The sequence below is a fragment of the Podarcis muralis genome, chromosome 1 (genome assembly GCF_964188315.1).
Source record: "Podarcis muralis chromosome 1, rPodMur119.hap1.1, whole genome shotgun sequence".
NCBI classification, from domain to species: domain Eukaryota; kingdom Metazoa; phylum Chordata; class Lepidosauria; order Squamata; family Lacertidae; genus Podarcis; species Podarcis muralis.
Genome location: NC_135655.1, coordinates 122,378,900 through 122,391,276, shown reverse-complemented (window position 1 = coordinate 122,391,276; position 12,377 = coordinate 122,378,900).

Genomic DNA, 12,377 nt, shown 5'->3' with positions numbered 1-12,377 from the left:
GAATCTGCGGAGGATTCTAATGGTGTGAGGCAGCATCCATCCCCTATGCCCCTGTCGAGAAGCTGTCTGTTTCAGGAAATTGTGTGCAAGAATAGGGGAAGCAAATGACACACACTGTTCAGTATGTTGCAGTTCATCTGGGCACCACCTATAAATATAATTAATTTTATACAGGTTAAAAATGGTTGTAAACTGTCAGCAAGGTATATGATGCATAAAATGGCCTTCCAGAAAACAGTTCTACAGTAAATTGTTTTTTGTTCATAATGAAGCCATATATAATCTACACAATGAGGCAAGCTGAGCCCACAGGGAACTGTTTCCCAGCATCTAAACCTGCTATTATTACCTCATTATTTTTTATTTTCTTCCCTGCACAATCCTTTTTGAATGTTTTTTAAATGAAATGTATGCGGGGTTGTTTTTTTCTTCTTCTTCTGAAGAAATACTCTTCAAAAGAAGCTGGGTCTGGAAATGCATACATTGCACTGATCCTAACTATTCTGCATATTGTGATTTTATGACTTTTGCAGATGCAACAGAGGTAGCAGGAGGAAAGAGCTACAAAGTGTATAGGGAGGCAGTAAGCAGTGTGGGGACGCGGGTGGCGCTGTGGGTAAAAGCCTCAGCGCCTAGGGCTTGCCGATCGAAAGGTCGGCGGTTCGAATCCCTGCGGCGGGGTGCGCTCCCGTTGCTCGGTCCCAGCGCCTGCCAACCTAGCAGTTCGAAAGCACCCCCGGGTGCAAGTAGATAAATAGGGACCGCTCTGGTGGGAAGGTAAACGGCGTTTCCGTGTGCTGCGCTGGCTTGCCAGATGCAGCTTTGTCACGCTGGCCACGTGACCCGGAAGTGTCCTCGGCGGTCCTCGGCTGGCCCCTGGCCTCTTAAGTGAGATGGGCGCACAACCCTAGAGTCTGTCAAGACTGGCCCGTACGGGCAGGGGTACCTTTACCTTTAAGCAGTGATGTAAGAGATATGGTGTCTTGAGGGAAAATAATAATAAAGCAGAGTGTATGGATTAGTCCAAAGGTTTTTGGTAAGGCCAAATTAGAGCTCGTATGGATACAGACCAGGTGAGCAAGTAGTGTTTGCGGTGAGATTTGAGAGTCCTTAAATAACCCCTAGAACCTGTGAATTGCCCTATGGGTGAAATAATCCAGTCCCACATTTCAAAAACATTTCTGCACAAAGCCTTCTGGGGAGCATTCAGCTACTTTTTTAAAAAAACTGCCATTTTGGTGATGGAATACCCAATTCTCATTTATAAGAGCAAATGACCAATGGTTCATTTCACTGGTGAATACTGGCCAATATGTTGTCTGAAGCTAGGCCTCATGCAGAGCAATAAAAAACATTTTATTTATTACAAAAACATCTCCCCTCCTTCTAAATGGCTCAGGAATTTTAGTAGTGGCTCTGTATTTTTAATTCACACAAAGCGTGTTCTCCAATAAATGAGAGCACGTGTTGCGGTGTGGGCCACCAGGCCAGGCCTCTTGTTGCCAGGCAGGTTAATAGTTGTTGCCTGGCATCATGATTGGGTTACCGGGTTGCTGGGGCAAATTGTATGTTGCAAATTGGATGGGTGGGACCATAGTCTTTAAATATTGGTGCACTCTGGTTTCTCTTTCTCTTTGCAGAGTGCATCGGATCACCCGCCCGCCCGCCCTCTTTCCGGTTGACCTTGCTTTGCCTGTCATGGGGTCGTCTGCTTTGGAGCGGGGGTCTAGTAGGAATTTTGCCATTTGGTGAATGGCTGTGCCATTTGGTTTTTGCCTACTACTCAGCAATTCGTCACAACTTGTAAGGTTGCGGTTAGGCATTGGTTATAATATGCTGGTGGTGGAGGGGTCAGCTGGGTCTGCCCCTCCTATTGCGCTGAAGGGAATTCCGTTAAAGGAATCCTGGGGCTTGCCATGATTTCGTCCAATCCCTGTTATGGGACCAGGGCCGCCCAATCCCTGTTATGGGAATCCTTGTTATAGGACCGGGCAGGCAAGCTTTCGGGGAGCTGCTGGGGTGAGCGGCGTGGGTCCGACGCTTAGCTCGAATGACCCCCCAGTTTGACTTTCTCTTCTACTGGCTACCGATCGGACCTCGGGATGTCAGTTCTGTCCCAGGCGGGGGGACAGATAGTCATAACCAATGTCTAAGCAACCACTCACTGATTTTGTATTTTAATAAAGTTGTGGCCAAAATAGTGCCCAAAAACCAAAACTAAAATTACGTGTTATGTGTGAAGTTATTTGAGGGGTGGCCTGGGGACCTACACACGCAACTACATGAAGCAGGAAAAGTTTGAGAGAAAACAGTTGGCCCCCAGCAAGCTTTATGACTGAACTGTGATTTCAACCCAGATCTTCCCAGTGCGGTGCTCTATCTGCTCCACACAGTTTCACACAACATAGAGTTCACGATGGCAATCACTATCCTGTGAGGTGGTGATAGCTGACTACCTGGATGGCTTTAAGGAGAATTAGACAGGACCGCTCACCATTTTTGGTGGGCAGTGTTGCGGCCAAGCATCTGTGGCCCGATAGTGATCCACTGTGGAGGCGGAGATCGATGTCCCTTGCTTAGACAAATTCACAGAAGATAGAGCAAACAATGGCTCTTACTTAGGAGGATATATTATCCACCACCAGACCATCCCTCAGAATACCAGTCGTGGGAGAACATGAGCCAGAGAATGAGATCATGCTCATGTCCCGATGTGGGAACTTCATAGTATCTGGTTGGCTATGGTGAGAAGAAATATGCTGGGCTAGATCAAGGAGCAGGACTTAATAGTGGACTTTGTTATGGTTCTTGACAAAAAAAGAACTCCCCCTTCTTTGTTTTAAACTAACCCCCTTTTTGTATGATAAGGAAAGTGGGTGGTGCTGTGGTCTAAACCACCAAGCCTCTTGGGCTTGCTGATCGGAAGGCTGGTGGTTCAAATCTGCACGACGGTGTGAGCTCCCATTGCTGTCCCAGCTACTGCCAACCTAGCAGTTTGAAATCATGCCAGTACAAGTAGATAAATAGGTACCACTGTGGTGGGAAGGTAAATTGCATTTCTGTGAGCTCTGGATCCCGTCATGGTGTTCCGTTGCGCCTGAAGCATGTCGGCTCCCTTGGCCTAAAAAGTGAGATGAGCACTGCACCCCATAGTTGCCTTTGACTAGACTTAACCATCCAGGGGTCCTTTACCTTTTTACCTTATGATAAGTAGAGATAAGTGGATGATTCATGAAAACAGCAGGAAATCATCAGCTTTCTTTTGGACTGCATCCAAAAGCTGAGAGGGGCATCTTGTTGTCAGGGCAGCCCAGGACCTTCATACACAATGCCCAGGCCAAAGGGAGATAACTTTCGTGCTGCTAATGCAGAAGTTTGACTTCTTGCCAGACTGTCTCGCCAGAGTGGTGCATGCTCTTGTTATCTCCCACTTGGACTACTGCAATGCACTCTATGTGGGGCTACCTTTGAAGGTGACCCAGAAACTACAACTAATCCAGAATGTGGCAGCTAGACTGGTGACTGGGAGCGGCCACCGAGACCACATAACACCAATCTTGAAAGACTTACACTGGCTCCCAGTATGTTTCTGAGCACAATTCAAAGTGCTGGCGCTGACCTTTAACACCCTACATGGCCTTGGCCCAGTATACCTGAAGGAGCGTCTCCACCCCATCCTTCAGCCCGGACACTGAGGTCCAGCTCCGAGGGCCTTCTGGCGGTTCCTTCCCTGAGAGAAGTGAGGTTACAGGGAACCAGGCAGAGGGCCTTCTCGGTAGTGGCGCCTTCCCTGTGGAACACCCTCCCACCAGATGTAAAGAGAACAACAACTACCAGACTTTTAGAAGACATCTGAAGGCAGCCCTGTTTAGGGAAGCTTTTAATGTTTGATGGATTACTGTATTTTAATATTTTGTTGGAAGCCGCCCAGAGTGGCAGGGGAAGCCCAGCCAGATGGGCGGGGTATGTATAAATAAATAAGTAAGTAAGTAAGTAAGTAAGTAAGTAAGTAAGTAAGTAAATAATTTGACTTCACTCCTGAAGGCCCGTTCCATTGTCTCTTAAGACAGACAGTTGCCAGCAGCAACAACAAAATGCTGCATTGTGTGAGGAGAGGAAACGTGATCTAGTTTCCCACTGAATGCTTCACTACAACACCTTGATTACCGTCTCTCCATCTGACCTTCATCTCAGTGGGTATAAGATTCTCATTTAGACTACAATCCTAAGAACACTTTCTTGCGAGTATGCTCCATTGACTTACTTCTGATTAAGAATGCTTTGTATCCTACTGCCCATCTCTATCACACACCGTACTTAAGCAACACAATTTGGCTTAGCTTCCTTTTCATTCAGGGCTGCTTTTATGTATCAAAGCTGCCTATTTCATATAATAGTGCCATCCTTCCCAGGTGATATTTTCATGGAATGGCAGTTTTTCGGTAGCAATTGCAAACAATTCTTTCATCAAGCAGGTTCTTGGCATCTTTGTCTTCTTGTCAAAGCTATTCAGCTCTCGCTGAGCTTGCCCTAGCGCAAGAGCACCTCGGCTGACATTGCTGAATCCACACTAAACCAAACCTATTCTAATTTAGAAGATAATCAGGCCCAGCAACTGAACAGGATCCTTCTACAAAGCTATTCAACCCACGACTGAGAACGGGATGGTAGAATTTTGGATTGTGCCAATTCTTTCAGGCTGCCGAGAGCGCATGGCACTTGTTATTTGAATGTAAACTACATTCCCCCTGCTGTTTCTAGCTAAGGAGCAGCTTTGCCAGGCCTCTCCTTAGCTAGAAATGACTCACAGGGTGTTACAAGCCCCATGATCTCCCAGCAGGAAATGACATTCTGCATACCATTTTCAGCTAAGGGGAGGCCTTATGTGGAAGTGAGTTTTCTTCCACCTGTACTCTAAACGTTTTGCTATATGTATATAGCAAACATTTGACAAGAAGAGAACCAAGAGCCAGACAAGGATAGGGAATCAGTCCACAGATATACCTAATAGGAAGCTGACTTCAGTGGAGGGTTCTTAAATTCGCTCTGAAAACCAGGAACAACCCTACCGTTGGGCAAGGTGTGACAATGGTCTCAGGGGGCAGATCGAGGGAGGGGAGGAGCAACAGTCCTCTTGGCTGTTCTTCCGAAGCCTTCTGGCCATTCCCCTCTGTTTGAGAACAGGCCTGTTAGAAGAAGAGTTTGGATTTGATATCCCGCTTTATCACTACCCAAAGGAGTCTCAAAGCAGCTAACATTCTCCTTTCCCTTCCTCCCCCACAGCAAACACTCTGTGAGGTGAGTGGGGCTGAGAGACTTCAGAGAAGTGTGACTGGCCCAAGGTCACCCAGCAGCTGCATGTGGAGGAGCAGGGAAGCGAACCCGGTTCACCAGATTACGAGTCTACTGCTCTTAACCACTACACCACACTGGCTGTCTTGTCCCCCCCCCCCAACTAATCTGCTGTCTTGAGTAAAGGTAAAGGTAAAGGTACCCCTGCCCATACGGGCCAGTCTTGACAGACTCTAGGGTTGTGCGCTCATCTCACTCTATAGGCCGGGAGCCAGCGCTGTCCGCAGACACTTCCGGGTCACGTGGCCAGCGTGACAAGCTGCATCTGGCGAGCCAGCGCAGCACACGGAAACGCCGTTTACCTTCCCGCTAGTAAGCGGTCCCTATTTATCTACTTGCACCCGGGGGTGCTTTCGAACTGCTAGGTTGGCAGGCGCTGGGACCGAGCAACGGGAGCGCACCCCGCCACGGGGATTCGAACCACCGACCTTTCGATCGGTAAGTCCTAGGCGCTGAGGCTTTAACCCACAGCGCCACCCGCGTCCCTGAGTAGTAGAGTACATTATTCTGTCACCAGTGTTGAAGTAAAGATTGAACAGTGAGTTTAGCTAATGTGTGTACAGTGGTATCTTGGGTTACATACGCTTCAGGTTACAGACACTTCAGGTTACAGACTCTGCTAACCCAGAAATAGTACCTCGGGTTAAGAACTTTGCTTCAGGATGAGAACAGAAATCACGCAGCAGCGGTGCGGCAGCAGCGGGTGGCCCCATCAGCTAAAGTGGTGCTTCAGGTTAAGAACAGTTTCAGGGTAAGAACGGACCTCTGGAATGAATTAAGTACTTAACCCGAGGTACCACTGTACATGGAATAGGGAGGGGGCACAATCATGACCTTTGCCTCAGTCCTGCCCAAAACCACCTCCACATATCACACACAGCTTCCGAGTTCAAAGTCCTGTTGACCTCAGTCTAACAGTTACTTGAAATCCTGCCCAACGTCAGGGACTAGGCAGAGGAGGAATGGTGGAGATGCCTCCCTAGCCTGACCCTTCCAGGGAGGAGAAAGAGGAAGACACTATAGATTTACAACAGGAGGTATTGTGGGGAAGGTACAGGGGAGTACCATACGCCCAGAGAACCTGTCATTGTGCCATGGGTGTGGTTGAGTCCACCGAACACATTCTCTTGACTTGCCCTTCTTATGCAGAGCTTAGACAAAATTTTATAGACCCACTCCTATGTCAATTTAGCTTCCTACCCGGAGAAAACCAGGTTTTACACTTGCTGAATAATGTCACTAGAGCTATACCTTCCTTGGTGCCCAAATTTCTTTTTTTAGCTTTTAAGCGTCGCAAGACTATGATTGACTGTATTGATATGGGGCTATCTGTTTAGCCCATTTTAGTGTTGGTTAAGTTCTAAAATCTTTCTGGATGTTTTAACTGTGTATTGACAAATGTACTTTTTTTCTGACTGACGGTTGAATAAAAGGTTGATGATGATTACAACAGGGGGTGGAGGGAGGTCATAGCTCAGAGGCAGATGAGGGGGAAAGCTGGGAAATCACAGGACAGACAGAAAAAGACCCAGCTGACTCGTCGTTCCAGACCCTTCATCTCCCAGAAGCCAGCGAGCCTTAAAAGTAGGAGAGCAAAGAGCTCAAAGACAAAGGGCACGTAGCAGTACATGTAGAGGATGTGATGATGGTGATGAATGAGGAAGTGGGAGGGGGGTGGAGATTCACTTGGGACAATGCCATTATCCAAGAGGCTGGGTTCTATAGCATCTCTCTGTAAACATAAAATAAAAAAGGATGGTGAGAAACCAGCCAGGAGCCCCTGACAGCATCCTGACACCCAATGAGAAAAACTAAGCACATGTGTAACTCTCTCAATTTGATGATGTTGGCATGTGTGACTTATCTGTGTAACTCTGGCTTGAGTGTGCTCACAATTAGCTCACACTAGTCACATTTGACGGGTGCCGCTGTGGTCTAAACCACAGAGCATAGGGCTTGCTGATCAGAAGGTTGGTGGTTCGAATCCCTCAGACGGGGTGAGCTCCCGTTGTTTGGTCCCAGCTCCTGCCAACCTAGCAGTTTGAAAGCACATCAAAGTGCAAGTAGATAAATAGGTACCGCTCTGGCGGGAAGGTAAACGGCATTTCCGTGCGCTGCTCTGGTTCGCCAGAAGCAGCTTAGTCATGCTGGCCACATGACCCGGAAGCTGTACAGCAGCTCCCTCAGCCAATAAAGCGAGATGAGCACCATAATCCCAGAGTTGTCCGCGAATGGACCTAACGGTCAGGGGTCCCTTTACCTTAGTCACATTTGATGTGCCTAGATATACCTAGATATGGAGTTATTTGATGGGGAAAAGGCATTTTTGAAAAAATGTAGAGCAATTCTCTTGTTCTCCTTCCATTTGTGTAGGGGTTCCTTTGAGCAAAAAACGAGAAGAAAAATATAATATCCTAGACACCAAATCATCGTCAGCAAGGCACTGCATCCCATTTTGATGTTATAAGTGTTTTCTTTTGTCTGGCAAATTAGAAATGCAACTTTCTTTGTGGAAAGGTTGGCACTGGGGAGAGTTTAAATTACTATCAGGGGAGAGAAAAGTTAAACAAGGTAGTGGGGCAATGCATACATATCTAGTGGTCCTTATATTTATTGGAAATGAATATACAACAATCCACTATAGAGAAATCGAGTTGCCGTTTATGCATAATTCAGTTTTGTTGTGATATTACCAGGCATAGGTTTTGAGCATAAATCTCAGGTGCCAAAGGCTAGAACTTACTATTTCACCAGCACTACTTTCAATAAAAATATTAATTCCTTTTACACTCTTACGATAAATGCAATTTATAGAGCTGGGAATTGGGAAGAGCATTCCTGCAGTATACTCTTGTTAATGCCAGGACAGGAGATGCACACTGCGACTTTGCCAGCAGAATGACCAACCTGTCCAGAGTACCAAGAAATTTTAAAATGGTGTAGAAATGACAGACACATCCCTGAATTCTGGAGAAGTACCTCCACAGCCAAGCAGATGTTGGGTTTCCTTAATAAGTAAGGAAATATCTCTCTTCCCTTCCAGTCCTCATGAAGATTTGTTTGTGTTTTACTTTGAATTTTCCCTAATATACAGATTTTAATGCAATTTCCCAGTATCCAATTTTCACTAATATATGCATTGCTATGCACACTTACTATAGTAAGGTAAAGGTAAAGGTAAAGGTAAAGGTAAAGGTAAAGGACCTCTGTACTGTTAATTCCAGTCAAAGGCGACTATGGGGTTGTGGCACTCATCTCGCTTTCAGGCTGAGGGAGCTGGCATTTGTCCACAGACCACAGTGGTACCTCGGTTTACAAACAGTCCTGTTTACGAACTATTTGGTTTATGAACTCCGCAAAACCAGAAGTAGTGTTCCGGTTTGCGAACTTTACCTTGGTCTACGAACGGAAGGGCACTGGTGGTGGGAGGCCTCATTAGGGAAAGCGTGCCTCCGTTTAAGAACAGATTTCGTTTAAGAACGGACTTCAGGAATGGATTAAGTTCGTAAACCGAGGTACCACTGCATAGTATACAAATTTTTCTACCCATTGCAAATTTGGAGATGTGCGACTATTGAATTATAGCTGTGCTTCAGTTTGCGTATTGTTTTGGAAATTCTAATTATGTAGGTTTGCCTTTAAATGTGAACAGAATTCAATTTGCCGCCCATCCCCAACTGAGGCTGATGGGAATTGGAGCACAACAATATCTGGAGAGCTACAGGTCCTGTAGCTCTCCAGCTCTGTTGTCTCCTTTCAGCCAATGCCATAATAATAATATTATTATAATTTATTATTTATACCCCGCCCATCTGGCTGGGTTTCCCCAGCTGCTCTGGGTGGCTTTCGACAAAATATTAAAATACAATAATTCATCAAATATTAAAAGCTTCCCTAAACAGGGCTGCTAGTATTGGGCTGAACTAAAAGTAAGCTCTCTTACCCAGATGTCTGTTACTCACCACTGATGCTAGATATAACGTTCTTGTAATGCTTATTATCCATCAGCCAAATAGTTTCAAGAAACTGGAAAATGCACAGAGATTTGATTGCTATCCCCCTCAGTGTACAACAATTCATTAACTGCCAAAGTAAGTCTCATCTGATTGATTTTATTTCAGTACTAATCAAGTGCTCTACACATTACATTTTGTTTTCAACCAAATGCCATCTTCATGAGATTGTTTGGCTTCTAAGAAACGAATCTCGTGAGGGAGTAACCAGCTGGGATTAGGTGAAACTGTGCATGTTAATTGCTTGCTGCTTTTCTATTAAGTAAGATGTAGTTTTGTTTATGTTGATAATTCTTTTTGTACCTCAAATGTCCCACAAAGGGTTTCCTGTCCCTGGTAGTCATTTTAAACATGATCACCAAAGAGGATGATTGTCTCCAAAGAACCGGTCCAGTTTTTGGGATCTCTGTTGCTGAAAATAGTTGGGTGCCTTTCCAAGCAACTGTAAGAGGAGGAGGTAGGCTGGGCTGTCAACATCTGAAGAACTTGAGTGAGATGTACAGACTTTTGATATGAAATGCAAAGCTCCCATTTGGGTGGCAGAATCATGATGCAAATAGTAGAACTTGCATTATCCTGAAGCTCTGTAGCAGAAGCCCTAATTGTCTAGTATTAGTTGACATCCTAGAAGTAGATGGGCATGGACAACACAAGCCATGTTGTTGCTGCCCACCCCACAACCTGCTGTGACCCTGAGGGCAAATGCTTTAAAATATGGAGAGGAGGTAGGGGATTCCAGAAGATTCCCCTTCACTGGAAGCCCCTGGCCTTAGAGCCAGGGCTACCAGCACCCCCTTGTTCTGAGAAGCTTGCATCACACTCCTTTCTGGAACTTATGGCAGAGCTGAGGTCTTCTGAACGCTACCAGAATCAATGCCATAGAAATTGGGGAGGGTCCCCTAAAAAATCACAGGAGGTGGTAGGGGAAGTAATAGAACCACTTTGCATGACTGCCTTTAGAAATCTTCTGTGAGCCACAGTTGCTTGCTGGTGCAACCCCTAACCCACGAGTTGCTAACCACTGCCCCCCAGATGTTGTTGAACATCAACCCACTGTCTTAGCCATGCCAGCTCATGCTCCCTGGGTGTGTCAGGGCTGGAGGGGACCCATGGCTTCTCCTTGTGTGTCCTGGGCACACAGGGGCGGGACTGGGTGTGTGTCTCATCCTCCCCACCACTCCAGCGCTGCCTCCAAGTAGACCCACTTTGAACTTCTCCTCCTGCACAGACCACTGGAGCCGCTGCAGCAGGGGGCACCAAAATTTGTCCATGCTCAGGGTGCCATAATAACAATGCCCACCCTTGAGAGGATGGCGCATTGGCTGTGGTTCTTGCCTTTGTATAGTAAACTACATTTCAACCATGTGAAAGCCAGTGGTTTGCATACACACACCTTCTCCAGTCTCCAGTGTGGTGTAGTGGTTAAGAGCGGTAGTCTCATAATCTGGGAAACCGGGTTCGCATCTCCGCTCCTCCACATGCAGCTGCTGGGTGACCTTGGGCCAGTCACACTTCTTTGAAGTCTCTCAGCCCCACTCACCTCACAGAGTGTTTGTTGTGGGGGAGGAAGGGAAAGGAGAACGTTAGCCGCTTTGAGACTCCTTAAAGGGAGTGAAAGGCGGGATATCAAATCCAAACTCCTCCTCCTCCTCCTCCTCCTCCTCCTCCTCCTCCTCCTCCTCCTCCTCCTCTTCTTCTTCTTCTTCTTCCAGGCAACCAAGAGGAACCATCCCAGTTCAGGACATATTTCAGATGGGCAAAAGCACTCCTGAAGGGTGCAGAGTCTGGTCAGTGAGGGGTTGTGACATGGGGAGAGTCTGAAGGGCCAGGTAGAGATGTTCAGAGGGCAGGATTCAGGGAGGATCTCCACTGCTGGACAATGAGAAACTTTGTATTTTAGAGTTCTAGTAGGTTCTGCCCTTTGACTAGCAGAAAGTCTGCTGTAAGCTTGTATTTCAGGACCTTAGCAGTATATAGCATATAATGTTTTAAATAAACATGCCATGTCCTACCAGCACCTGTTAGGTAAAGCATGAATCAGCAGTCAAGATTCAACTGAGAATACACAAATGCTCTTCTGTAGAATGCTGTGCCCGCTGATGGAATAACCCCCCTCCAAAAAAATACTACCTAACTGTGAAAAATAAACGGGTAGGACTGTCCAAAATTGCAAGTAAATAAAATTACGAGAACTTTTTAGCAAGAAAATCACTACGTGGGTGGGTTTGACTCATGGTTTTGTAAGTCTGCAGCTGACAACGCTGTTATGCCTTCTCTATAGAAAGCCATGCGTAGGTGTTGGGTGAAGTGAAAGAGATAGGAGATCAGAGCGATGCTTCCATAATTACAAGTGACTTTTCTGCTCCTGGTGAAAACTTTTAAAAACCGGTTTCTTTCCTGCAACACAATGAAGTTTAACCAAGTCCTCAGAGTAAAACAACCGTGCTTCCATTTCTCTGAGGCAGCTTCCAGAAACTCTTGTTTAATTACTCAGAAAAGAAATGCATTCACCAGTAACCAACGTATTTCTCAGCACAAATAAGCTGCCAACTTTGGATATCAAGGAGAGAGGAGAGATTAGCAAGATGCATTCATTTTGACTACTTGAGGTAGTATCTGGATATTCAGTGGTTTCCATCATTGGACATATTATACTCACATTTGTAATCACTGGGCCTTTCCTTTCTAAATTGGCCACTGGAGTAATTTCCTTTTGTGTTGATCCAAATACTTCCCGATCATTTATGTTCAGAGACCAGGATTTGTCATCTTAGGAAATGTTTTTGTTGCAGGCGGGAGTAAGTTTTCCTCTTTTTTACTTTGCACATTATTATTTGACAACAGATTTATCTCTGCAATAACCCGTTGCTGTGCAGGGTCATTTCCCCAATTTTTATCTCCTCTATCACTTGTGACTTAGATTCCTTTAATTTTAATTTTAAGCCCATTGCTTCTTCTGTGTTGCACAATTTAAGCCCCGTTAATTTCTGTTTTATATGCCTGTTGTCTTTG